The 20,367-nt window shown below is 44.3% G+C and overlaps 66 non-coding genes across 66 annotated transcripts; all 66 read left to right on the top strand.

Annotated features, from left to right (window-relative positions):
- The first annotated feature begins 12 nt into the window (after positions 1-12).
- TRNAV-AAC (transfer RNA valine (anticodon AAC)) lies at positions 13-85 on the top strand. Its single transcript has one exon. It is a non-coding gene; the product is annotated as a tRNA-Val (tRNA).
- Positions 86-285: 200 nt separating this feature from the next.
- TRNAV-CAC (transfer RNA valine (anticodon CAC)) lies at positions 286-358 on the top strand. Its single transcript has one exon. It is a non-coding gene; the product is annotated as a tRNA-Val (tRNA).
- Positions 359-421: 63 nt separating this feature from the next.
- Positions 422-494, top strand: TRNAV-CAC (transfer RNA valine (anticodon CAC)). The gene has a single exon. It is a non-coding gene; the product is annotated as a tRNA-Val (tRNA).
- A 63-nt stretch (positions 495-557) lies between these two features.
- On the top strand, positions 558-630 carry TRNAV-AAC (transfer RNA valine (anticodon AAC)). The gene has a single exon. It is a non-coding gene; the product is annotated as a tRNA-Val (tRNA).
- Positions 631-693: 63 nt separating this feature from the next.
- Positions 694-766, top strand: TRNAA-CGC (transfer RNA alanine (anticodon CGC)). The gene has a single exon. It is a non-coding gene; the product is annotated as a tRNA-Ala (tRNA).
- A 477-nt stretch (positions 767-1,243) lies between these two features.
- Positions 1,244-1,316, top strand: TRNAV-UAC (transfer RNA valine (anticodon UAC)). Its single transcript has one exon. It is a non-coding gene; the product is annotated as a tRNA-Val (tRNA).
- Positions 1,317-1,793: 477 nt separating this feature from the next.
- On the top strand, positions 1,794-1,866 carry TRNAV-UAC (transfer RNA valine (anticodon UAC)). The gene has a single exon. It is a non-coding gene; the product is annotated as a tRNA-Val (tRNA).
- Positions 1,867-1,929: 63 nt separating this feature from the next.
- Positions 1,930-2,002, top strand: TRNAV-CAC (transfer RNA valine (anticodon CAC)). Its single transcript has one exon. It is a non-coding gene; the product is annotated as a tRNA-Val (tRNA).
- Positions 2,003-2,477: 475 nt separating this feature from the next.
- On the top strand, positions 2,478-2,550 carry TRNAV-CAC (transfer RNA valine (anticodon CAC)). Its single transcript has one exon. It is a non-coding gene; the product is annotated as a tRNA-Val (tRNA).
- Positions 2,551-3,159: 609 nt separating this feature from the next.
- Positions 3,160-3,232, top strand: TRNAV-UAC (transfer RNA valine (anticodon UAC)). Its single transcript has one exon. It is a non-coding gene; the product is annotated as a tRNA-Val (tRNA).
- A 339-nt stretch (positions 3,233-3,571) lies between these two features.
- On the top strand, positions 3,572-3,644 carry TRNAI-AAU (transfer RNA isoleucine (anticodon AAU)). Its single transcript has one exon. It is a non-coding gene; the product is annotated as a tRNA-Ile (tRNA).
- A 63-nt stretch (positions 3,645-3,707) lies between these two features.
- On the top strand, positions 3,708-3,780 carry TRNAV-UAC (transfer RNA valine (anticodon UAC)). Its single transcript has one exon. It is a non-coding gene; the product is annotated as a tRNA-Val (tRNA).
- Positions 3,781-4,667: 887 nt separating this feature from the next.
- Positions 4,668-4,740, top strand: TRNAV-UAC (transfer RNA valine (anticodon UAC)). The gene has a single exon. It is a non-coding gene; the product is annotated as a tRNA-Val (tRNA).
- Positions 4,741-5,080: 340 nt separating this feature from the next.
- On the top strand, positions 5,081-5,153 carry TRNAV-AAC (transfer RNA valine (anticodon AAC)). Its single transcript has one exon. It is a non-coding gene; the product is annotated as a tRNA-Val (tRNA).
- Positions 5,154-5,216: 63 nt separating this feature from the next.
- TRNAV-AAC (transfer RNA valine (anticodon AAC)) lies at positions 5,217-5,289 on the top strand. The gene has a single exon. It is a non-coding gene; the product is annotated as a tRNA-Val (tRNA).
- Positions 5,290-5,489: 200 nt separating this feature from the next.
- On the top strand, positions 5,490-5,562 carry TRNAV-CAC (transfer RNA valine (anticodon CAC)). Its single transcript has one exon. It is a non-coding gene; the product is annotated as a tRNA-Val (tRNA).
- A 63-nt stretch (positions 5,563-5,625) lies between these two features.
- TRNAV-CAC (transfer RNA valine (anticodon CAC)) lies at positions 5,626-5,698 on the top strand. The gene has a single exon. It is a non-coding gene; the product is annotated as a tRNA-Val (tRNA).
- Positions 5,699-5,761: 63 nt separating this feature from the next.
- On the top strand, positions 5,762-5,834 carry TRNAV-AAC (transfer RNA valine (anticodon AAC)). Its single transcript has one exon. It is a non-coding gene; the product is annotated as a tRNA-Val (tRNA).
- Positions 5,835-6,443: 609 nt separating this feature from the next.
- TRNAV-CAC (transfer RNA valine (anticodon CAC)) lies at positions 6,444-6,516 on the top strand. Its single transcript has one exon. It is a non-coding gene; the product is annotated as a tRNA-Val (tRNA).
- A 609-nt stretch (positions 6,517-7,125) lies between these two features.
- TRNAV-UAC (transfer RNA valine (anticodon UAC)) lies at positions 7,126-7,198 on the top strand. Its single transcript has one exon. It is a non-coding gene; the product is annotated as a tRNA-Val (tRNA).
- Positions 7,199-7,537: 339 nt separating this feature from the next.
- TRNAI-AAU (transfer RNA isoleucine (anticodon AAU)) lies at positions 7,538-7,610 on the top strand. The gene has a single exon. It is a non-coding gene; the product is annotated as a tRNA-Ile (tRNA).
- Positions 7,611-7,673: 63 nt separating this feature from the next.
- On the top strand, positions 7,674-7,746 carry TRNAV-UAC (transfer RNA valine (anticodon UAC)). The gene has a single exon. It is a non-coding gene; the product is annotated as a tRNA-Val (tRNA).
- Positions 7,747-8,633: 887 nt separating this feature from the next.
- Positions 8,634-8,706, top strand: TRNAV-UAC (transfer RNA valine (anticodon UAC)). The gene has a single exon. It is a non-coding gene; the product is annotated as a tRNA-Val (tRNA).
- A 340-nt stretch (positions 8,707-9,046) lies between these two features.
- On the top strand, positions 9,047-9,119 carry TRNAV-CAC (transfer RNA valine (anticodon CAC)). The gene has a single exon. It is a non-coding gene; the product is annotated as a tRNA-Val (tRNA).
- A 63-nt stretch (positions 9,120-9,182) lies between these two features.
- TRNAV-AAC (transfer RNA valine (anticodon AAC)) lies at positions 9,183-9,255 on the top strand. The gene has a single exon. It is a non-coding gene; the product is annotated as a tRNA-Val (tRNA).
- Positions 9,256-9,455: 200 nt separating this feature from the next.
- On the top strand, positions 9,456-9,528 carry TRNAV-CAC (transfer RNA valine (anticodon CAC)). Its single transcript has one exon. It is a non-coding gene; the product is annotated as a tRNA-Val (tRNA).
- Positions 9,529-9,591: 63 nt separating this feature from the next.
- On the top strand, positions 9,592-9,664 carry TRNAV-CAC (transfer RNA valine (anticodon CAC)). Its single transcript has one exon. It is a non-coding gene; the product is annotated as a tRNA-Val (tRNA).
- Positions 9,665-9,727: 63 nt separating this feature from the next.
- TRNAV-AAC (transfer RNA valine (anticodon AAC)) lies at positions 9,728-9,800 on the top strand. Its single transcript has one exon. It is a non-coding gene; the product is annotated as a tRNA-Val (tRNA).
- Positions 9,801-9,999: 199 nt separating this feature from the next.
- TRNAV-UAC (transfer RNA valine (anticodon UAC)) lies at positions 10,000-10,072 on the top strand. The gene has a single exon. It is a non-coding gene; the product is annotated as a tRNA-Val (tRNA).
- Positions 10,073-10,821: 749 nt separating this feature from the next.
- Positions 10,822-10,894, top strand: TRNAV-CAC (transfer RNA valine (anticodon CAC)). Its single transcript has one exon. It is a non-coding gene; the product is annotated as a tRNA-Val (tRNA).
- A 63-nt stretch (positions 10,895-10,957) lies between these two features.
- On the top strand, positions 10,958-11,030 carry TRNAV-CAC (transfer RNA valine (anticodon CAC)). Its single transcript has one exon. It is a non-coding gene; the product is annotated as a tRNA-Val (tRNA).
- A 63-nt stretch (positions 11,031-11,093) lies between these two features.
- On the top strand, positions 11,094-11,166 carry TRNAV-AAC (transfer RNA valine (anticodon AAC)). The gene has a single exon. It is a non-coding gene; the product is annotated as a tRNA-Val (tRNA).
- A 199-nt stretch (positions 11,167-11,365) lies between these two features.
- TRNAV-CAC (transfer RNA valine (anticodon CAC)) lies at positions 11,366-11,438 on the top strand. Its single transcript has one exon. It is a non-coding gene; the product is annotated as a tRNA-Val (tRNA).
- Positions 11,439-11,501: 63 nt separating this feature from the next.
- TRNAV-AAC (transfer RNA valine (anticodon AAC)) lies at positions 11,502-11,574 on the top strand. The gene has a single exon. It is a non-coding gene; the product is annotated as a tRNA-Val (tRNA).
- Positions 11,575-11,637: 63 nt separating this feature from the next.
- TRNAV-UAC (transfer RNA valine (anticodon UAC)) lies at positions 11,638-11,710 on the top strand. Its single transcript has one exon. It is a non-coding gene; the product is annotated as a tRNA-Val (tRNA).
- Positions 11,711-11,773: 63 nt separating this feature from the next.
- On the top strand, positions 11,774-11,846 carry TRNAV-CAC (transfer RNA valine (anticodon CAC)). Its single transcript has one exon. It is a non-coding gene; the product is annotated as a tRNA-Val (tRNA).
- Positions 11,847-11,909: 63 nt separating this feature from the next.
- TRNAV-AAC (transfer RNA valine (anticodon AAC)) lies at positions 11,910-11,982 on the top strand. The gene has a single exon. It is a non-coding gene; the product is annotated as a tRNA-Val (tRNA).
- Positions 11,983-12,181: 199 nt separating this feature from the next.
- Positions 12,182-12,254, top strand: TRNAV-UAC (transfer RNA valine (anticodon UAC)). The gene has a single exon. It is a non-coding gene; the product is annotated as a tRNA-Val (tRNA).
- Positions 12,255-13,003: 749 nt separating this feature from the next.
- TRNAV-CAC (transfer RNA valine (anticodon CAC)) lies at positions 13,004-13,076 on the top strand. Its single transcript has one exon. It is a non-coding gene; the product is annotated as a tRNA-Val (tRNA).
- Positions 13,077-13,139: 63 nt separating this feature from the next.
- On the top strand, positions 13,140-13,212 carry TRNAV-CAC (transfer RNA valine (anticodon CAC)). The gene has a single exon. It is a non-coding gene; the product is annotated as a tRNA-Val (tRNA).
- Positions 13,213-13,275: 63 nt separating this feature from the next.
- Positions 13,276-13,348, top strand: TRNAV-AAC (transfer RNA valine (anticodon AAC)). Its single transcript has one exon. It is a non-coding gene; the product is annotated as a tRNA-Val (tRNA).
- Positions 13,349-13,547: 199 nt separating this feature from the next.
- On the top strand, positions 13,548-13,620 carry TRNAV-CAC (transfer RNA valine (anticodon CAC)). The gene has a single exon. It is a non-coding gene; the product is annotated as a tRNA-Val (tRNA).
- Positions 13,621-13,683: 63 nt separating this feature from the next.
- Positions 13,684-13,756, top strand: TRNAV-AAC (transfer RNA valine (anticodon AAC)). Its single transcript has one exon. It is a non-coding gene; the product is annotated as a tRNA-Val (tRNA).
- Positions 13,757-13,819: 63 nt separating this feature from the next.
- On the top strand, positions 13,820-13,892 carry TRNAV-UAC (transfer RNA valine (anticodon UAC)). Its single transcript has one exon. It is a non-coding gene; the product is annotated as a tRNA-Val (tRNA).
- A 476-nt stretch (positions 13,893-14,368) lies between these two features.
- TRNAV-AAC (transfer RNA valine (anticodon AAC)) lies at positions 14,369-14,441 on the top strand. The gene has a single exon. It is a non-coding gene; the product is annotated as a tRNA-Val (tRNA).
- A 200-nt stretch (positions 14,442-14,641) lies between these two features.
- On the top strand, positions 14,642-14,714 carry TRNAV-CAC (transfer RNA valine (anticodon CAC)). Its single transcript has one exon. It is a non-coding gene; the product is annotated as a tRNA-Val (tRNA).
- A 63-nt stretch (positions 14,715-14,777) lies between these two features.
- Positions 14,778-14,850, top strand: TRNAV-CAC (transfer RNA valine (anticodon CAC)). The gene has a single exon. It is a non-coding gene; the product is annotated as a tRNA-Val (tRNA).
- Positions 14,851-15,049: 199 nt separating this feature from the next.
- On the top strand, positions 15,050-15,122 carry TRNAV-CAC (transfer RNA valine (anticodon CAC)). The gene has a single exon. It is a non-coding gene; the product is annotated as a tRNA-Val (tRNA).
- Positions 15,123-15,598: 476 nt separating this feature from the next.
- Positions 15,599-15,671, top strand: TRNAV-UAC (transfer RNA valine (anticodon UAC)). The gene has a single exon. It is a non-coding gene; the product is annotated as a tRNA-Val (tRNA).
- A 477-nt stretch (positions 15,672-16,148) lies between these two features.
- Positions 16,149-16,221, top strand: TRNAV-UAC (transfer RNA valine (anticodon UAC)). Its single transcript has one exon. It is a non-coding gene; the product is annotated as a tRNA-Val (tRNA).
- A 63-nt stretch (positions 16,222-16,284) lies between these two features.
- TRNAV-CAC (transfer RNA valine (anticodon CAC)) lies at positions 16,285-16,357 on the top strand. The gene has a single exon. It is a non-coding gene; the product is annotated as a tRNA-Val (tRNA).
- Positions 16,358-16,832: 475 nt separating this feature from the next.
- On the top strand, positions 16,833-16,905 carry TRNAV-CAC (transfer RNA valine (anticodon CAC)). The gene has a single exon. It is a non-coding gene; the product is annotated as a tRNA-Val (tRNA).
- Positions 16,906-17,104: 199 nt separating this feature from the next.
- On the top strand, positions 17,105-17,177 carry TRNAV-UAC (transfer RNA valine (anticodon UAC)). Its single transcript has one exon. It is a non-coding gene; the product is annotated as a tRNA-Val (tRNA).
- A 340-nt stretch (positions 17,178-17,517) lies between these two features.
- Positions 17,518-17,590, top strand: TRNAV-AAC (transfer RNA valine (anticodon AAC)). Its single transcript has one exon. It is a non-coding gene; the product is annotated as a tRNA-Val (tRNA).
- A 336-nt stretch (positions 17,591-17,926) lies between these two features.
- On the top strand, positions 17,927-17,999 carry TRNAV-CAC (transfer RNA valine (anticodon CAC)). Its single transcript has one exon. It is a non-coding gene; the product is annotated as a tRNA-Val (tRNA).
- A 63-nt stretch (positions 18,000-18,062) lies between these two features.
- Positions 18,063-18,135, top strand: TRNAV-CAC (transfer RNA valine (anticodon CAC)). The gene has a single exon. It is a non-coding gene; the product is annotated as a tRNA-Val (tRNA).
- A 63-nt stretch (positions 18,136-18,198) lies between these two features.
- Positions 18,199-18,271, top strand: TRNAV-AAC (transfer RNA valine (anticodon AAC)). Its single transcript has one exon. It is a non-coding gene; the product is annotated as a tRNA-Val (tRNA).
- A 199-nt stretch (positions 18,272-18,470) lies between these two features.
- Positions 18,471-18,543, top strand: TRNAV-CAC (transfer RNA valine (anticodon CAC)). The gene has a single exon. It is a non-coding gene; the product is annotated as a tRNA-Val (tRNA).
- A 62-nt stretch (positions 18,544-18,605) lies between these two features.
- On the top strand, positions 18,606-18,678 carry TRNAV-AAC (transfer RNA valine (anticodon AAC)). Its single transcript has one exon. It is a non-coding gene; the product is annotated as a tRNA-Val (tRNA).
- A 63-nt stretch (positions 18,679-18,741) lies between these two features.
- Positions 18,742-18,814, top strand: TRNAV-UAC (transfer RNA valine (anticodon UAC)). The gene has a single exon. It is a non-coding gene; the product is annotated as a tRNA-Val (tRNA).
- Positions 18,815-19,290: 476 nt separating this feature from the next.
- On the top strand, positions 19,291-19,363 carry TRNAV-AAC (transfer RNA valine (anticodon AAC)). Its single transcript has one exon. It is a non-coding gene; the product is annotated as a tRNA-Val (tRNA).
- Positions 19,364-19,563: 200 nt separating this feature from the next.
- Positions 19,564-19,636, top strand: TRNAV-CAC (transfer RNA valine (anticodon CAC)). Its single transcript has one exon. It is a non-coding gene; the product is annotated as a tRNA-Val (tRNA).
- Positions 19,637-19,699: 63 nt separating this feature from the next.
- On the top strand, positions 19,700-19,772 carry TRNAV-CAC (transfer RNA valine (anticodon CAC)). Its single transcript has one exon. It is a non-coding gene; the product is annotated as a tRNA-Val (tRNA).
- Positions 19,773-19,835: 63 nt separating this feature from the next.
- Positions 19,836-19,908, top strand: TRNAV-AAC (transfer RNA valine (anticodon AAC)). The gene has a single exon. It is a non-coding gene; the product is annotated as a tRNA-Val (tRNA).
- Positions 19,909-19,971: 63 nt separating this feature from the next.
- TRNAA-CGC (transfer RNA alanine (anticodon CGC)) lies at positions 19,972-20,044 on the top strand. The gene has a single exon. It is a non-coding gene; the product is annotated as a tRNA-Ala (tRNA).
- Positions 20,045-20,245: 201 nt separating this feature from the next.
- On the top strand, positions 20,246-20,318 carry TRNAV-CAC (transfer RNA valine (anticodon CAC)). Its single transcript has one exon. It is a non-coding gene; the product is annotated as a tRNA-Val (tRNA).
- Positions 20,319-20,367: the final 49 nt, after the last annotated feature.

The following is a 20,367-nucleotide window of genomic DNA, read 5'->3' as shown; positions in this document are numbered from 1 at the left end:
CAGTATCACTACGTATCTATGGTGTAGTGGTTATCACGTCCGCCTAACACGCGGAAGGTGCCAGGTTCGAGCCCTGGTAGATACATATTTTGTCCATCGTGATTGGGCATAAAAAAGGCTAGGTCTCTTGGAAAACTCAGTATCACTACGTATCTATGGTGTAGTGGTTATCACGCCCGCCTAACACGCGGAAGGTCCCAGGTTCGAGCCCTGGAAGATACATATTTTGTCCTTCGTGATTGGGCATAAAAAAGCTAGGTCTCTTGGAAATTTAAACATTACTACGTATCTATGGTGTAGTGGTTATCACGTCCGCTTCACACGCGGAAGGTCCCAGGTTCGAGCTCTGGTAGATACATATTTTTTCCATCGTGATTGGGCATAAAAAAGCTAGGTCTCTTGGAAAACTCAGTGTCACTACGTATCTATGGTGTAGTGGTTATCACGTCCGCTTCACACGCGGAAGGTCCCAGGTTCGAGCCCTGGTAGATACATATTTTGTCCATCGTGATTGGGCATAAAAAAGCTAGGTCTCTTGGAAAACTCAGTATCACTACGTATCTATGGTGTAGTGGTTATCACGTCCGCCTAACACGCGGAAGGTCCCAGGTTCGAGCCCTGGTAGATACATATTTTGTCCATCGTGATTGGGCATAAAAAAGCTAGGTCTCTTGGAAATTTCAACATAACTACGTATCTATGGTGTAGTGGTTATCACGTCCGCTTCGCACGCGGTAGGTCCCAGGTTCGAGCCCTGGTAGATACATGTTTTGTCCATCGTGATTGGGCATAAAAATAAGCTAGATCTCTCGGAAAACTCAGTATTTCTACGTATATATGGTGTAGTGGTTATCACGTCCGCCTAACACGCGGAAGGTCCCAGTTTCGAGTCCTGGTAGATACATGTTTTGTCCAACGTAATTGGGCATAAAAAAGCTAGGTCTCTTGGAAATTTCAACATAACTACGTATCTATGGTGTAGTGGTTATCACGTCCGCTTTACACACGGAAGGTCCCAGGTTTGAGCCCTGGTAGATACATGTTTTGTCCATCGTGATTGGGCATAAAAATAAGCTAGATCTCTCGGAAAACTCAGTATTTCTACGTAGCTATGGTGTAGTGGTTATCAAGTCCGTCTAACACGCGGAAGGTCCCAGGTTCGAGCCCTGGTAGATACATATTTTGTCCATCGTGATTGGGCATAAATATAAGCTAGATCTCTCGGAAAACTCAGTATTACTACGTATCTATGGTGTAGTGGTTATCACGTCCGCTTTACACGCGGAAGGTCCCAGGTTCGAGCCCTGCTAGATACATATTTTGACCATCGTGATAGGACATAAAAAAGCAAGGTCTCTTGGAAAACTCAGTATCACTTCGTATCTATGCGATAGTGGTTATCACGTCTGGCTAACACGCGGAAGGTCCCAGGTTCGAGGCCCATAAGATACATGTTTTGACCATCGTGATTAGGCATAAAAATAAAATAAGTCTCTTGGAAAACTCAGTTCTACTACGTATATATAGTGTAGTGGTTATCAGGTCCGCTTTACACGCGGAATGTCCCAGGTTCGAGGCCCATAAGATACATGTTTTGACCATCGTGATTAGGCATAAAAATAAAATAGGTCTCTTGGAAAACTCAGTTCTACTACGTATATATAGTGTAGTGGTTATCAGGTCCGCCTTACACGCGGAATGTCCCAGGTTCGAGCCCTGGTAGATACATATTTTGTCCATCGTGATTGGGCATAAATATAAGCTAGATCTCTCGGAAAACTCAGTATTACTACGTATCTATGGTGTAGTGGTTATCACGTCCGCTTTACACGCGGAAGGTCCCAGGTTCGAGCCCTGCTAGATACATATTTTGACCATCGTGATAGGACATAAAAAAGCTAGGTCTCTTGGAAAACTCAGTATAACTACGTATCTATGGTGTAGTGGTTATCACGTCCGCTTCACACGCGGAAGGTCCCAGGTTCGAGCCCTGGTAGATACATATTTTGTCCATCGTGATTGGGCATAAAAAAGCTAGGTCTCTTGGAAAACTCAGTATCACTACGTATCTATGGTGTAGTGGTTATCACGTCCGCCTAACACGCGGAAGGTCCCAGGTTCGAGGCCCATAAGATACATGTTTTGACCATCGTGATTAGGCATAAAAATAAAATAGGTCTCTTGGAAAACTCAGTTCTACTACGTATATATAGTGTAGTGGTTATCAGGTCCGCTTTACACGCGGAATGTCCCAGGTTCGAGCCCTGGTAGATACATTATTTGTCCATCGTGATTGGGCATAAATATAAGCTAGATCTCTCGGAAAACTCAGTATTTCTACGTATATATGGTGTAGTGGTTATCACGTCCGCCTAACACGCGGAAGGTCCCAGTTTCGAGTCCTGGTAGATACATGTTTTGTCCAACGTAATTGGGCATAAAAAAGCTAGGTCTCTTGGAAATTTCAACATAACTACGTATCTATGGTGTAGTGGTTATCACGTCCGCTTCACACGCAGAAGGTCCCAGGTTCGAGCTCTGGTAGATACATATTTTGTCCATCGTGATTGGGCATAAAAAAGCTAGGTCTCTTGGAAAACTCAGTATCACTACGTATCTATGGTGTAGTGGTTATCACGTCCGCCTAACACAAGGAAGGTCCCAGGTTCCAGCCCTGGTAGATACATATTTTGTCCATCGTGATTGGGCATAAAAAAGCTAGGTCTCTTGGAAATTTCAACATAACTACGTATCTATGGTGTAGTGGTTATCACGTCCGCTTTACACACGGAAGGTCCCAGGTTTGAGCCCTGGTAGATACATGTTTTGTCCATCGTGATTGGGCATAAAAATAAGCTAGATCTCTCGGAAAACTCAGTATTTCTACGTATCTATGGTGTAGTGGTTATCAAGTCCGTCTAACACGCGGAAGGTCCCAGGTTCGAGCCCTGCTAGATACATATTTTGACCATCGTGATAGGACATAAAAAAGCTAGGTCTCTCGGAAAACTCAGTATTACTACGTATCTATGGTGCAGTGGTTATCACGTCCGCCTAACACGCGGAATCTCCCAGGTTCGAGCCCTGGTAGATACATATTTTGTCCATCGTGATTGGGCATAAAAAAGCTAGGTCTCTTGGAAATTTCAACACAACTACGTATCTATGGTGTAGTGGTTATCACGTCCGCTTTACACGCGGAAGGTCCCAGGTTCGAGCCCTGGTAGATACATATTTTGTCCATCGTGATTGGGCATAAAAATAAGCTAGATCTCTCGGAAAACTCAGTATTACTACGTTTCTGTGGTGTAGTGGTTATCACGTCCGCTTTACACGCGGAAGGTCCCATGTTCGAGCCCTGGTAGATACATGTTTTGTCCATCGTGATTGGGCATAAAAATTAGCTAGATCTCTCGGAAAACTCAATATTACTACGTATATATGGTGTAGTGGTTATCACGTCCGCCTAACACGTGGAAGGTGCCAGGTTCGAGCCCTGGTAGATACATATTTTGTCCATCGTGATTGGGCATAAAAAAGCTAGGTCTCTTGGAAAACTCAGCATTACTACGTATCTATGGTGTAGTGGTTATCACGTCCGCTTAATGCGCGAAAGGTCCCAAGTTCGTGTCCTGGTAGATACATGCTTTGTCCATCGTGATTGGGCATAAAAAAGCTGGGTCTCTTGGAAATTTCAACATAACTACGTATCTATGGTGTAGTGGTTATCACGTCCGTTTTACACGCGGAAGGTCCCAGGTTCGAGCCCTGGTAGATACATATTTTGACCATCGTGATAGGACATAAAAAAAGCTAGGTCTCTTGGAAAACTCAATATTACTAAGTGTCTATGGGATAGTGGTTATCACGTCCGGCTAACACGCGGAAGGTCCAAGGTTCGACGCCCATAAGATACATGTTTTGACCATCGTGATTAGGCATAAAAATATGCTAGGTCTCTTTGAAAACTCAATTTTACTACGTAGCTATAGTGTAGTGGTTATCACGTCCGCCTAACACGCAGAAGGTCCCAGGTTCGAGCCCTGGTAGATACATATTTTGTCCATCGTGATTGGGCATAAAAAAGCTAGGTCTCTTGGAAATTTCAACATAACTACGTATCTATGGTGTAGTGGTTATTACGTCCGCTTTACACGCGGAAGTTCCCAGGTTCGAGCCCTGGTAGATACATATTTTGTCCATCGTGATTGGGCATAAAAAAAGCTAGGTCTCTTGGAAAACTCAGTATCACTTCGTATCTATGCGATAGTGGTTATCACGTCTGGCTAACACGCGGAAGGTCCCAGGTTCGAGGCCCATAAGATACATGCTTTGACCATCGTGATTAGGCATAAAAATAAAATAGGTCTCTTGGAAAACTCAGTTCTACTACGTATATATAGTGTAGTGGTTATCAGGTCCGCTTTACACGCGGAATGTCCCAGGTTCGAGCCCTGGTAGATACATGTTTTGTCCATCGTGATTGGGCATAAATATAAGCTAGATCTCTCGGAAAACTCAGTATTACTACGTATCTATGGTGCAGTGGTTATCACGTCCGCCTAACACGCGGAATCTCCCAGGTTCGAGCTCTGGTAGATACATATTTTGTCCATCGTGATTGGGCATAAAAAAGCTAGGTCTCTTGGAAATTTCAACACAACTACGTATCTATGGTGTAGTGGTTATCACGTCCGCTTTACACGCGGAAGGTCCCAGGTTCGAGCCCTGGTAGATACATATTTTGTCCATCGTGATTGGGCATAAAAAAAGCTAGGTCTCTTGGAAAACTCAGTATCACATCGTATCTATGCGATAGTGGTTATCACGTCTTGCTAACACGCGGAAGGTCCCAGGTTCGAGGCCCATAAGATACATGTTTTGACCATCGTGATTAGGCATAAAAATAAAATAGGTCTCTTGGAAAACTCAGTTCTACTACCTATATATAGTGTAGTGGTTATCACGTCTGCTTTACACGCGGAATGTCCCAGGTTCGAGCCCTGGTAGATACATGTTTTGTCCATCGTGATTGGGCATAAATATAAGCTAGATCTCTCAGAAAACTCAGTACTACTACGTATCTATGGTGTAGTGGTTATCACGTCCGCCTAACACGCGGAATCTCCCAGGTTCGAGCCCTGGTAGATACATATTTTGTCCATCGTGATTGGGCATAAAAAAGCTAGGTCTCTTGGAAAACTCAGTATCACTACGTATCTATGGTGTAGTGGTTATCACGTCCGCCTAACACGCGGAAGGTGCCAGGTTCGAGCCCTGGTAGATACATATTTTGTCCATCGTGATTGGGCATAAAAAAAGCTAGGTCTCTTGGAAAACTCAGTATCACTACGTATCTATGGTGTAGTGGTTATCACGCCCGCCTAACACGCGGAAGGTCCCAGGTTCGAGCCCTGGAAGATACATATTTTGTCCTTCGTGATTGGGCATAAAAAAGCTAAGTCTCTTGGAAATTTAAACATTACTACGTATCTATGGTGTAGTGGTTATCACGTCCGCTTCACACGCGGAAGGTCCCAGGTTCGAGCTCTGGTAGATACATATTTTGTCCATCGTGATTGGGCATAAAAAAGCTAGGTCTCTTGGAAAACTCAGTATCACTACGTATCTATGGTGTAGTGGTTATCACGTCCGCTTCACATGCGGAAGGTCCCAGGTTCGAGCCCTGGTAGATACATATTTTGTCCATCGTGATTGGGCATAAAAAAGCTAGGTCTCTTGGAAAACTCAGTATCACTACGTATCTATGGTGTAGTGGTTATCACGTCCGCCTAACACGCGGAAGGTCCCAGGTTCGAGCCCTGGTAGATACATATTTTGTCCATCGTGATTGGGCATAAAAAAGCTAGGTCTCTTGGAAATTTCAACATAACTACGTATCTATGGTGTAGTGGTTATCAAGTCCGTCTAACACGCGGAAGGTCCCAGGTTCGAGCCCTGCTAGATACATATTTTGACCATCGTGATAGGACATAAAAAAGCTAGGTCTCTTGGAAAACTCAGTATTACTACGTATCTATGGTGCAGTGGTTATCACGTCCGCCTAACACGCGAAATCTCCCCGGTTCGAGCCCTGGTAGATACATATTTTGTCCATCGTGATTGGGCATAAAAAAGCTAGGTCTCTTGGAAATTTCAACACAACTACGTATCTATGGTGTAGTGGTTATCAGGTCCGCTTTACACGCGGAATGTCCCAGGTTCGAGCCCTGGTAGATACACTATTTGTCCATCGTGATTGGGCATAAATATAAGCTAGATCTCTCGGAAAACTCAGTATTTCTACGTATATATGGTGTAGTGGTTATCACGTCCGCCTAACACGCGGAAGGTCCCAGTTTCGAGTCCTGGTAGATACATGTTTTGTCCAACGTAATTGGGCATAAAAAAGCTAGGTCTCTTGGAAATTTCAACATAACTACGTATCTATGGTGTAGTGGTTATCACGTCCGCTTCACACGCAGAAGGTCCCAGGTTCGAGCTCTGGTAGATACATATTTTGTCCATCGTGATTGGGCATAAAAAAGCTAGGTCTCTTGGAAAACTCAGTATCACTACGTATCTATGGTGTAGTGGTTATCACGTCCGCCTAACACAAGGAAGGTCCCAGGTTCCAGCCCTGGTAGATACATATTTTGTCCATCGTGATTGGGCATAAAAAAGCTAGGTCTCTTGGAAATTTCAACATAACTACGTATCTATGGTGTAGTGGTTATCACGTCCGCTTTACACACGGAAGGTCCCAGGTTTGAGCCCTGGTAGATACATGTTTTGTCCATCGTGATTGGGCATAAAAATAAGCTAGATCTCTCGGAAAACTCAGTATTTCTACGTATCTATGGTGTAGTGGTTATCAAGTCCGTCTAACACGCGGAAGGTCCCAGGTTCGAGCCCTGCTAGATACATATTTTGACCATCGTGATAGGACATAAAAAAGCTAGGTCTCTCGGAAAACTCAGTATTACTACGTATCTATGGTGCAGTGGTTATCACGTCCGCCTAACACGCGGAATCTCCCAGGTTCGAGCCCTGGTAGATACATATTTTGTCCATCGTGATTGGGCATAAAAAAGCTAGGTCTCTTGGAAATTTCAACACAACTACGTATCTATGGTGTAGTGGTTATCACGTCCGCTTTACACGCGGAAGGTCCCAGGTTCGAGCCCTGGTAGATACATATTTTGTCCATCGTGATTGGGCATAAAAATAAGCTAGATCTCTCGGAAAACTCAGTATTACTACGTTTCTGTGGTGTAGTGGTTATCACGTCCGCTTTACACGCGGAAGGTCCCATGTTCGAGCCCTGGTAGATACATGTTTTGTCCATCGTGATTGGGCATAAAAATTAGCTAGATCTCTCGGAAAACTCAATATTACTACGTATATATGGTGTAGTGGTTATCACGTCCGCCTAACACGTGGAAGGTGCCAGGTTCGAGCCCTGGTAGATACATATTTTGTCCATCGTGATTGGGCATAAAAAAGCTAGGTCTCTTGGAAAACTCAGCATTACTACGTATCTATGGTGTAGTGGTTATCACGTCCGCTTAATGCGCGAAAGGTCCCAAGTTCGTGTCCTGGTAGATACATGCTTTGTCCATCGTGATTGGGCATAAAAAAGCTGGGTCTCTTGGAAATTTCAACATAACTACGTATCTATGGTGTAGTGGTTATCACGTCCGTTTTACACGCGGAAGGTCCCAGGTTCGAGCCCTGGTAGATACATATTTTGACCATCGTGATAGGACATAAAAAAAGCTAGGTCTCTTGGAAAACTCAATATTACTAAGTGTCTATGGGATAGTGGTTATCACGTCCGGCTAACACGCGGAAGGTCCAAGGTTCGACGCCCATAAGATACATGTTTTGACCATCGTGATTAGGCATAAAAATATGCTAGGTCTCTTTGAAAACTCAATTTTACTACGTAGCTATAGTGTAGTGGTTATCACGTCCGCCTAACACGCAGAAGGTCCCAGGTTCGAGCCCTGGTAGATACATATTTTGTCCATCGTGATTGGGCATAAAAAAGCTAGGTCTCTTGGAAATTTCAACATAACTACGTATCTATGGTGTAGTGGTTATTACGTCCGCTTTACACGCGGAAGTTCCCAGGTTCGAGCCCTGGTAGATACATATTTTGTCCATCGTGATTGGGCATAAAAAAAGCTAGGTCTCTTGGAAAACTCAGTATCACTTCGTATCTATGCGATAGTGGTTATCACGTCTGGCTAACACGCGGAAGGTCCCAGGTTCGAGGCCCATAAGATACATGTTTTGACCATCGTGATTAGGCATAAAAATAAAATAGGTCTCTTGGAAAACTCAGTTCTACTACGTATATATAGTGTAGTGGTTATCAGGTCCGCTTTACACGCGGAATGTCCCAGGTTCGAGCCCTGGTAGGTACATGTTTTGTCCATCGTGATTGGGCATAAATATAAGCTAGATCTCTCGGAAAACTCAGTATTACTACGTATCTATGGTGCAGTGGTTATCACGTCCGCCTAACACGCGGAATCTCCCAGGTTCGAGCCCTGGTAGATACATATTTTGTCCATCGTGATTGGGCATAAAAAAGCTAGGTCTCTTGGAAATTTCAACACAACTACGTATCTATGGTGTAGTGGTTATCACGTCCGCTTTACACGCGGAAGGTCCCAGGTTCGAGCCCTGGTAGATACATATTTTGTCCATCGTGATTGGGCATAAAAAAAGCTAGGTCTCTTGGAAAACTCAGTATCACATCGTATCTATGCGATAGTGGTTATCACGTCTTGCTAACACGCGGAAGGTCCCAGGTTCGAGGCCCATAAGATACATGTTTTGACCATCGTGATTAGGCATAAAAATAAAATAGGTCTCTTGGAAAACTCAGTTCTACTACCTATATATAGTGTAGTGGTTATCACGTCTGCTTTACACGCGGAATGTCCCAGGTTCGAGCCCTGGTAGATACATGTTTTGTCCATCGTGATTGGGCATAAATATAAGCTAGATCTCTCAGAAAACTCAGTACTACTACGTATCTATGGTGTAGTGGTTATCACGTCCGCTTCACATGCGGAAGGTCCCAGGTTCGAGCCCTGGTAGATACATATTTTGTCCATCGTGATTGGGCATAAAAAAGCTAGGTCTCTTGGAAAACTCAGTATCACTACGTATCTATGGTGTAGTGGTTATCACGTCCGCCTAACACGCGGAAGGTGCCAGGTTCGAGCCCTGGTAGATACATATTTTGTCCATCGTGATTGGGCATAAAAAAAGCTAGGTCTCTTGGAAAACTCAGTATCACTACGTATCTATGGTGTAGTGGTTATCACGCCCGCCTAACACGCGGAAGGTCCCAGGTTCGAGCCCTGGAAGATACATATTTTGTCCTTCGTGATTGGGCATAAAAAAGCTAAGTCTCTTGGAAATTTAAACATTACTACGTATCTATGGTGTAGTGGTTATCACGTCCGCTTCACACGCGGAAGGTCCCAGGTTCGAGCTCTGGTAGATACATATTTTGTCCATCGTGATTGGGCATAAAAAAGCTAGGTCTCTTGGAAAACTCAGTATCACTACGTATCTATGGTGTAGTGGTTATCACGTCCGCTTCACATGCGGAAGGTCCCAGGTTCGAGCCCTGGTAGATACATATTTTGTCCATCGTGATTGGGCATAAAAAAGCTAGGTCTCATGGAAAACTCAGTATCACTACGTATCTATGGTGTAGTGGTTATCACGTCCGCCTAACACGCGGAAGGTCCCAGGTTCGAGCCCTGGTAGATACATATTTTGTCCATCGTGATTGGGCATAAAAAAGCTAGGTCTCTTGGAAATTTCAACATAACTACGTATCTATGGTGTAGTGGTTATCAAGTCCGTCTAACACGCGGAAGGTCCCAGGTTCGAGCCCTGCTAGATACATATTTTGTCCATCGTGATTGGGCATAAAAAAGCTAGGTCTCTTGGAAATTTCAACACAACTACGTATCTATGGTGTAGTGGTTATCACGTCCGCTTTACACGCGGAAGGTCCCAGGTTCGAGCCCTGGTAGATACATATTTTGTCCATCGTGATTGGGCATAAAAAAAGCTAGGTCTCTTGGAAAACTCAGTATCACTTCGTATCTATGCGATAGTGGTTATCACGTCTTGCTAACACGCGGAAGGTCCCAGGTTCGAGGCCCATAAGATACATGTTTTGACCATCGTGATTAGGCATAAAAATAAAATAGGTCTCTTGGAAAACTCAGTTCTACTACGTATATATAGTGTAGTGGTTATCACGTCTGCTTTACACGCGGAATGTCCCAGGTTCGAGCCCTGGTAGATACATGTTTTGTCCATCGTGATTGGGCATAAATATAAGCTAGATCTCTCAGAAAACTCAGTACTACTACGTATCTATGGTGTAGTGGTTATCACGTCCGCCTAACACGCGGAATCTCCCAGGTTCGAGCCCTGTCAGATACATATTTTGTCCATCGTGATTGGGCATAAAAAAGCTAGGTCTCTTGGAAAACTCAGTATCACTACGTATCTATGGTTTAGTGGTTATCACGTCCGCCTAACACGCGGAAGGTGCCAGGTTCGAGCCCTGGTAGATACATATTTTGTCCATCGTGATTGGGCATAAAAAAAGCTAGGTCTCTTGGAAAACTCAGTATCACTACGTATCTATGGTGTAGTGGTTATCACGCCCGCCTAACACGCGGAAGGTCCCAGGTTCGAGCCCTGGAAGATACATATTTTGTCCTTCGTGATTGGGCATAAAAAAGCTAAGTCTCTTGGAAATTTAAACATTACTACGTATCTATGGTGTAGTGGTTATCACGTCCGCTTCACACGCGGAAGGTCCCAGGTTCGAGCTCTGGTAGATACATATTTTGTCCATCGTGATTGGGCATAAAAAAGCTAGGTCTCTTGGAAAACTCAGTATCACTACGTATCTATGGTGTAGTGGTTATCACGTCCGCTTCACATGCGGAAGGTCCCAGGTTCGAGCCCTGGTAGATACATATTTTGTCCATCGTGATTGGGCATAAAAAAGCTAGGTCTCTTGGAAAACTCAGTATCACTACGTATCTATGGTGTAGTGGTTATCACGTCCGCCTAACACGCGGAAGGTCCCAGGTTCGAGCCCTGGTAGATACATATTTTGTCCATCGTGATTGGGCATAAAAAAGCTAGGTCTCTTGGAAATTTCAACATAACTACGTATCTATGGTGTAGTGGTTATCAAGTCCGTCTAACACGCGGAAGGTCCCAGGTTCGAGCCCTGCTAGATACATATTTTGACCATCGTGATAGGACATAAAAACGCTAGGTCTCTTGGAAAACTCAGTATAACTACGTATCTATGGTGTAGTGGTTATCACGTCCGCTTCACACGCGGAAGGTCCCAGGTTCGAGCCCTGGTAGATACATATTTTGTCCATCGTGATTGGGCATAAAAAAGCTAGGTCTCTTGGAAAACTCAGTATCACTACGTATCTATGGTGTAGTGGTTATCACGTCCGCCTAACACGCGGAAGGTCCCAGGTTCGAGCCCTGGTAGATACATATTTTGTCCATCGTGATTGGGCATAAAAAAGCTAGGTCTCTTGGAAATTTCAACATAACTACGTATCTATGGTGTAGTGGTTATCACGTCCGCTTTACACGCGGAAGGTCCCAGGTTCGAGCCCTGGTAGATACATATTTTGTCCATCGTGATTGGGCATAAAAAAGCTAGGTCTCTTGGAAAACTCAGTATCACTACGTATCTATGGTGTAGTGGTTATCACGTCCGCTTCACATGCGGAAGGTCCCAGGTTCGAGCCCTGGTAGATACATATTTTGTCCATCGTGATTGGGCATAAAAAAGCTAGGTCTCATGGAAAACTCAGTATCACTACGTATCTATGGTGTAGTGGTTATCACGTCCGCCTAACACGCGGAAGGTCCCAGGTTCGAGCCCTGGTAGATACATATTTTGTCCATCGTGATTGGGCATAAAAAAGCTAGGTCTCTTGGAAATTTCAACATAACTACGTATCTATGGTGTAGTGGTTATCAAGTCCGTCTAACACGCGGAAGGTCCCAGGTTCGAGCCCTGCTAGATACATATTTTGTCCATCGTGATTGGGCATAAAAAAGCTAGGTCTCTTGGAAATTTCAACACAACTACGTATCTATGGTGTAGTGGTTATCACGTCCGCTTTACACGCGGAAGGTCCCAGGTTCGAGCCCTGGTAGATACATATTTTGTCCATCGTGATTGGGCATAAAAAAAGCTAGGTCTCTTGGAAAACTCAGTATCACTTCGTATCTATGCGATAGTGGTTATCACGTCTTGCTAACACGCGGAAGGTCCCAGGTTCGAGGCCCATAAGATACATGTTTTGACCATCGTGATTAGGCATAAAAATAAAATAGGTCTCTTGGAAAACTCAGTTCTACTACGTATATATAGTGTAGTGGTTATCACGTCTGCTTTACACGCGGAATGTCCCAGGTTCGAGCCCTGGTAGATACATGTTTTGTCCATCGTGATTGGGCATAAATATAAGCTAGATCTCTCAGAAAACTCAGTACTACTACGTATCTATGGTGTAGTGGTTATCACGTCCGCCTAACACGCGGAATCTCCCAGGTTCGAGCCCTGTCAGATACATATTTTGTCCATCGTGATTGGGCATAAAAAAGCTAGGTCTCTTGGAAAACTCAGTATCACTACGTATCTATGGTTTAGTGGTTATCACGTCCGCCTAACACGCGGAAGGTGCCAGGTTCGAGCCCTGGTAGATACATATTTTGTCCATCGTGATTGGGCATAAAAAAAGCTAGGTCTCTTGGAAAACTCAGTATCACTACGTATCTATGGTGTAGTGGTTATCACGCCCGCCTAACACGCGGAAGGTCCCAGGTTCGAGCCCTGGAAGATACATATTTTGTCCTTCGTGATTGGGCATAAAAAAGCTAAGTCTCTTGGAAATTTAAACATTACTACGTATCTATGGTGTAGTGGTTATCACGTCCGCTTCACACGCGGAAGGTCCCAGGTTCGAGCTCTGGTAGATACATATTTTGTCCATCGTGATTGGGCATAAAAAAGCTAGGTCTCTTGGAAAACTCAGTATCACTACGTATCTATGGTGTAGTGGTTATCACGTCCGCTTCACATGCGGAAGGTCCCAGGTTCGAGCCCTGGTAGATACATATTTTGTCCATCGTGATTGGGCATAAAAAAGCTAGGTCTCTTGGAAAACTCAGTATCACTACGTATCTATGGTGTAGTGGTTATCACGTCCGCCTAACACGCGGAAGGTCCCAGGTTCGAGCCCTGGTAGATACATATTTTGTCCATCGTGATTGGGCATAAAAAAGCTAGGTCTCTTGGAAATTTCAACATAACTACGTATCTATGGTGTAGTGGTTATCAAGTCCGTCTAACACGCGGAAGGTCCCAGGTTCGAGCCCTGCTAGATACATATTTTGACCATCGTGATAGGACATAAAAACGCTAGGTCTCTTGGAAAACTCAGTATAACTACGTATCTATGGTGTAGTGGTTATCACGTCCGCTTCACACGCGGAAGGTCCCAGGTTCGAGCCCTGGTAGATACATATTTTGTCCATCGTGATTGGGCATAAAAAAGCTAGGTCTCTTGGAAAACTCAGTATCACTACGTATCTATGGTGTAGTGGTTATCACGTCCGCCTAACACGCGGAAGGTCCCAGGTTCGAGCCCTGGTAGATACATATTTTGTCCATCGTGATTGGGCATAAAAAAGCTAGGTCTCTTGGAAATTTCAACATAACTACGTATCTATGGTGTAGTGGTTATCACGTCCGCTTTACACGCGGAAGGTCCCAGGTTCGAGCCCTGGTAGATACATATTTTGTCCATCGTGATTGGGCATAAAAAAAGCTAGGTCTCTTGGAAAACTCAGTATCACTTCGTATCTATGCGATAGTGGTTATCACGTCTGGCTAACACGCGGAAGGTCCCAGGTTCGAGGCCCATAAGATACATGTTTTGACCATCGTGATTAGGCATAAAAATAAAGTAGGTCTCTTGGAAAACTCAGTTCTACTACGTATATATAGTGTAGTGGTTATCAGGTCCGCTTTACACGCGGAATGTCCCAGGTTCGAGCCCTGGTAGATACATGTTTTGTCCATCGTGATTGGGCATAAATATAAGCTAGATCTCTCGGAAAACTCAGTATTACTACGTATCTATGGTGTAGTGGCTATCACGTCCGCCTAACACGCGGAATCTCCCAGGTTCGAGCCCTGGTAGATACATATTTTGTCCATCGTGATTGGGCATAAAAAAGCTAGGTCTCTTGGAAAACTCAGTATCACTACGTATCTATGGTGTAGTGGTTATCACGTCCGCCTAACACGCGGAAGGTGCCAGGTTCGAGCCCTGGTAGATACATATTTTGTCCATCGTGATTGGGCATAAAAAAGGCTAGGTCTCTTGGAAAACTCAGTATCACTACGTATCTATGGTGTAGTGGTTATCACGCCCGCCTAACACGCGGAAGGTCCCAGGTTCGAGCCCTGGAAGATACATATTTTGTCCTTCGTGATTGGGCATAAAAAAGCTAGGTCTCTTGGAAATTTAAACATTACTACGTATCTATGGTGTAGTGGTTATCACGTCCGCTTCACACGCGGAAGGTCCCAGGTTCGAGCTCTGGTAGATACATATTTTTTCCATCGTGATTGGGCATAAAAAAGCTAAGTCTCTTGGAAAACTCAGTGTCACTACGTATCTATGGTGTAGTGGTTATCACGTCCGCTTCACACGCGGAAGGTCCCAGGTTCGAGCCCTGGTAGATACATATTTTGTCCATCGTGATTGGGCATAAAAAAGCTAGGTCTCTTGGAAAACTCAGTATCACTACGTATATATGGTGTAGTGGTTATCACGTCCGCCTAACACGCGGAAGGTCCCAGTTTCGAGTCCTGGTAGATACATGTTTTGTCCAACGTAATTGGGCATAAAAAAGCTAGGTCTCTTGGAAATTTCAACATAACTACGTATCTATGGTGTAGTGGTTATCACGTCCGCTTCACACGCGGAAGGTCCCAGGTTCGAGCTCTGGTAGATACATATTTTGTCCATCGTGATTGGGCATAAAAAAGCTAGGTCTCTTGGAAAACTCAGTATCACTACGTATCTATGGTGTAGTGGTTATCACGTCCGCCTAACACGCGGAAGATCCCAGGTTCCAGCGCTGGTAGATACGTATTTTGTCCATCGTGATTGGGCATAAAATAAGCTAGGTCTCTTGGAAATTTCAACATAACTACGTATCTATGGTGTAGTGGTTATCACGTCCGCTTTACACACGGAAGGTCCCAGGTTTGAGCCCTGGTAGATACATGTTTTGTCCATCGTGATTGGGCATAAAAATAAGCTAGATCTCTCGGAAAACTCAGTATTTCTACGTAGCTATGGTGTAGTGGTTATCAAGTCCGTCTAACACGCGGAAGGTCCCAGGTTCGAGCCCTGGTAGATACATATTTTGTCCATCGTGATTGGGCATAAATATAAGCTAGATCTCTCGGAAAACTCAGTATTACTACGTATCTATGGTGTAGTGGTTATCACGTCCGCTTTACACGCGGAAGGTCCCAGGTTCGAGCCCTGCTAGATACATATTTTGACCATCGTGATAGGACATAAAAAAGCAAGGTCTCTTGGAAAACTCAGTATCACTTCGTATCTATGCGATAGTGGTTATCACGTCTGGCTAACACGCGGAAGGTCCCAGGTTCGAGGCCCATAAGATACATGTTTTGACCATCGTGATTAGGCATAAAAATAAAATAAGTCTCTTGGAAAACTCAGTTCTACTACGTATATATAGTGTAGTGATTATCAGGTCCGCTTTACACGCGGAATGTCCCAGGTTCGAGGCCCATAAGATACATGTTTTGACCATCGTGATTAGGCATAAAAATAAAATAGGTCTCTTGGAAAACTCAGTTCTACTACGTATATATAGTGTAGTGGTTATCAGGTCCGCCTTACACGCGGAATGTCCCAGGTTCGAGCCCTGGTAGATACATATTTTGTCCCTCGTGATTGGGCATAAATATAAGCTAGATCTCTCGGAAAACTCAGTATTACTACGTATCTATGGTGTAGTGGTTATCACGTCCGCTTTACACGCGGAAGGTCCCAGGTTCGAGCCCTGCTAGATACATATTTTGACCATCGTGATAGGACATAAAAAAGCTAGGTCTCTTGGAAAACTCAGTATAACTACGTATCTATGGTGTAGTGGTTATCACGTCCGCTTCACACGCGGAAGGTCCCAGGTTCGAGCCCTGGTAGATACATATTTTGTCCATCGTGATTGGGCATAAAAAAGCTAGGTCTCTTGGAAAACTCAGTATCACTACGTATCTATGGTGTAGTGGTTATCACGTCCGCCTAACACGCGGAAGGTCCCAGGTTCGAGGCCCATAAGATACATGTTTTGACCATCGTGATTAGGCATAAAAATAAAATAGGTCTCTTGGAAAACTCAGTTCTACTACGTATATATAGTGTAGTGGTTATCAGGTCCGCTTTACACGCGGAATGTCCCAGGTTCGAGCCCTGGTAGATACACTATTTGTCCATCGTGATTGGGCATAAATATAAGCTAGATCTCTCGGAAAACTCAGTATTTCTACGTATATATGGTGTAGTGGTTATCACGTCCGCCTAACACGCGGAAGGTCCCAGTTTCGAGTCCTGGTAGATACATGTTTTGTCCAACGTAATTGGGCATAAAAAAGCTAGGTCTCTTGGAAATTTCAACATAACTACGTATCTATGGTGTAGTGGTTATCACGTCCGCTTCACACGCAGAAGGTCCCAGGTTCGAGCTCTGGTAGATACATATTTTGTCCATCGTGATTGGGCATAAAAAAGCTAGGTCTCTTGGAAAACTCAGTATCACTACGTATCTAGGGTGTAGTGGTTATCACGTCCGCCTAACACAAGGAAGGTCCCCGGTTCGAGCCCTGGTAGATACATATTTTGTCCATCGTGATTGGGCATAAAAAAGCTAGGTCTCTTGGAAATTTCAACACAACTACGTATCTATGGTGTAGTGGTTATCACGTCCGCTTTACACGCGGAAGGTCCCAGGTTCGATCCCTGGTAGATACATATTTTGTCCATCGTGATTGGGCATAAAAAAAGCTAGGTCTCTTGGAAAACTCAGTATCACTTCGTATCTATGCGATAGTGGTTATCACGTCTTGCTAACACGCGGAAGGTCCCAGGTTCGAGGCCCATAAGATACATGTTTTGACCATCGTGATTAGGCATAAAAATAAAATAGGTCTCTTGGAAAACTCAGTTCTACTACGTATATATAGTGTAGTGGTTATCACGTCTGCTTTACACGCGGAATGTCCCAGGTTCGAGCCCTGGTAGATACATGTTTTGTCCATCGTGATTGGGCATAAATATAAGCTAGATCTCTCAGAAAACTCAGTACTACTACGTATCTATGGTGTAGTGGTTATCACGTCCGCCTAACACGCGGAATCTCCCAGGTTCGAGCCCTGGTAGATACATATTTTGTCCATCGTGATTGGGCATAAAAAAGCTAGGTCTCTTGGAAAACTCAGTATCACTACGTATCTATGGTTTAGTGGTTATCACGTCCGCCTAACACGCGGAAGGTGCCAGGTTCGAGCCCTGGTAGATACATATTTTGTCCATCGTGATTGGGCATAAAAAAAGCTAGGTCTCTTGGAAAACTCAGTATCACTACGTATCTATGGTGTAGTGGTTATCACGCCCGCCTAACACGCGGAAGGTCCCAGGTTCGAGCCCTGGAAGATACATATTTTGTCCTTCGTGATTGGGCATAAAAAAGCTAAGTCTCTTGGAAATTTAAACATTACTACGTATCTATGGTGTAGTGGTTATCACATCCGCTTCACACGCGGAAGGTCCCAGGTTCGAGCTCTGGTAGATACATATTTTGTCCATCGTGATTGGGCATAAAAAAGCTAGGTCTCTTGGAAAACTCAGTATCACTACGTATCTATGGTGTAGTGGTTATCACGTCCGCTTCACATGCGGAAGGTCCCAGGTTCGAGCCCTGGTAGATACATATTTTGTCCATCGTGATTGGGCATAAAAAAGCTAGGTCTCTTGGAAAACTCAGTATCACTACGTATCTATGGTGTAGTGGTTATCACGTCCGCCTAACACGCGGAAGGTCCCAGGTTCGAGCCCTGGTAGATACATATTTTGTCCATCGTGATTGGGCATAAAAAAGCTAGGTCTCTTGGAAATTTCAACATAACTACGTATCTATGGTGTAGTGGTTATCAAGTCCGTCTAACACGCGGAAGGTCCCAGGTTCGAGCCCTGCTAGATACATATTTTGACCATCGTGATAGGACATAAAAACGCTAGGTCTCTTGGAAAACTCAGTATAACTACGTATCTATGGTGTAGTGGTTATCACGTCCGCTTCACACGCGGAAGGTCCCAGGCTCGAGCCCTGGTAGATACATATTTTGTCCATCGTGATTGGGCATAAAAAGCTAGGTCTCTTGGAAAACTCAGTATCACTACGTATTTATGGTGTAGTGGTTATCACGTCCGCCTAACACGCGGAAGGTCCCAGGTTCGAGCCCTGGTAGATACATATTTTGTCCATCGTGATTGGGCATAAAAAAGCTAGGTCTCTTGGAAATTTCAACATAACTACGTATCTATGGTGTAGTGGTTATCACGTCCGCTTTACACGCGGAAGGTCCCAGGTTCGAGCCCTGGTAGATACATATTTTGTCCATCGTGATTGGGCATAAAAAAAGCTAGGTCTCTTGGAAAACTCAGTATCACTTCGTATCTATGCGATAGTGGTTATCACGTCTGGCTAACACGCGGAAGGTCCCAGGTTCGAGGCCCATAAGATACATGTTTTGACCATCGTGATTAGGCATAAAAATAAAGTAGGTCTCTTGGAAAACTCAGTTCTACTACGTATATATAGTGTAGTGGTTATCAGGTCCGCTTTACACGCGGAATGTCCCAGGTTCGAGCCCTGGTAGATACATGTTTTGTCCATCGTGATTGGGCATAAATATAAGCTAGATCTCTCGGAAAACTCAGTATTACTACGTATCTATGGTGTAGTGGCTATCACGTCCGCCTAACACGCGGAATCTCCCAGGTTCGAGCCCTGGTAGATACATATTTTGTCCATCGTGATTGGGCATAAAAAAGCTAGGTCTCTTGGAAAACTCAGTATCACTACGTATCTATGGTGTAGTGGTTATCACGTCCGCCTAACACGCGGAAGGTGCCAGGTTCGAGCCCTGGTAGATACATATTTTGTCCATCGTGATTGGGCATAAAAAAGGCTAGGTCTCTTGGAAAACTCAGTATCACTACGTATCTATGGTGTAGTGGTTATCACGCCCGCCTAACACGCGGAAGGTCCCAGGTTCGAGCCCTGGAAGATACATATTTTGTCCTTCGTGATTGGGCATAAAAAAGCTAGGTCTCTTGGAAATTTAAACATTACTACGTATCTATGGTGTAGTGGTTATCACGTCCGCTTCACACGCGGAAGGTCCCAGGTTCGAGCTCTGGTAGATACATATTTTTTCCATCGTGATTGGGCATAAAAAAGCTAGGTCTCTTGGAAAACTCAGTGTCACTACGTATCTATGGTGTAGTGGTTATCACGTCCGCTTCACACGCGGAAGGTCCCAGGTTCGAGCCCTGGTAGATACATATTTTGTCCATCGTGATTGGGCATAAAAAAGCTAGGTCTCTTGGAAAACTCAGTATCACTACGTATCTATGGTGTAGTGGTTATCACGTCCGCCTAACACGCGGAAGGTCCCAGGTTCGAGCCCTGGTAGATACATATTTTGTCCATCGTGATTGGGCATAAAAAAGCTAGGTCTCTTGGAAATTTCAACATAACTACGTATCTATGGTGTAGTGGTTATCACGTCCGCTTCGCACGCGGTAGGTCCCAGGTTCGAGCCCTGGTAGATACATGTTTTGTCCATCGTGATTGGGCATAAAAATAAGCTAGATCTCTCGGAAAACTCAGTATTTCTACGTATATATGGTGTAGTGGTTATCACGTCCGCCTAACACGCGGAAGGTCCCAGTTTCGAGTCCTGGTAGATACATGTTTTGTCCAACGTAATTGGGCATAAAAAAGCTAGGTCTCTTGGAAATTTCAACATAACTACGTATCTATGGTGTAGTGGTTATCACGTCCGCTTCACACGCGGAAGGTCCCAGGTTCGAGCTCTGGTAGATACATATTTTGTCCATCGTGATTGGGCATAAAAAAGCTAGGTCTCTTGGAAAA

This window comes from Phalangium opilio, unplaced genomic scaffold (assembly GCF_054372755.1).
Source record: "Phalangium opilio isolate 3A_F unplaced genomic scaffold, DU_Popi_V2 ptg000013l_1, whole genome shotgun sequence".
NCBI lineage: Eukaryota > Metazoa > Arthropoda > Arachnida > Opiliones > Phalangiidae > Phalangium > Phalangium opilio.
This window is presented reverse-complemented; position numbering and strand designations above follow the sequence as displayed.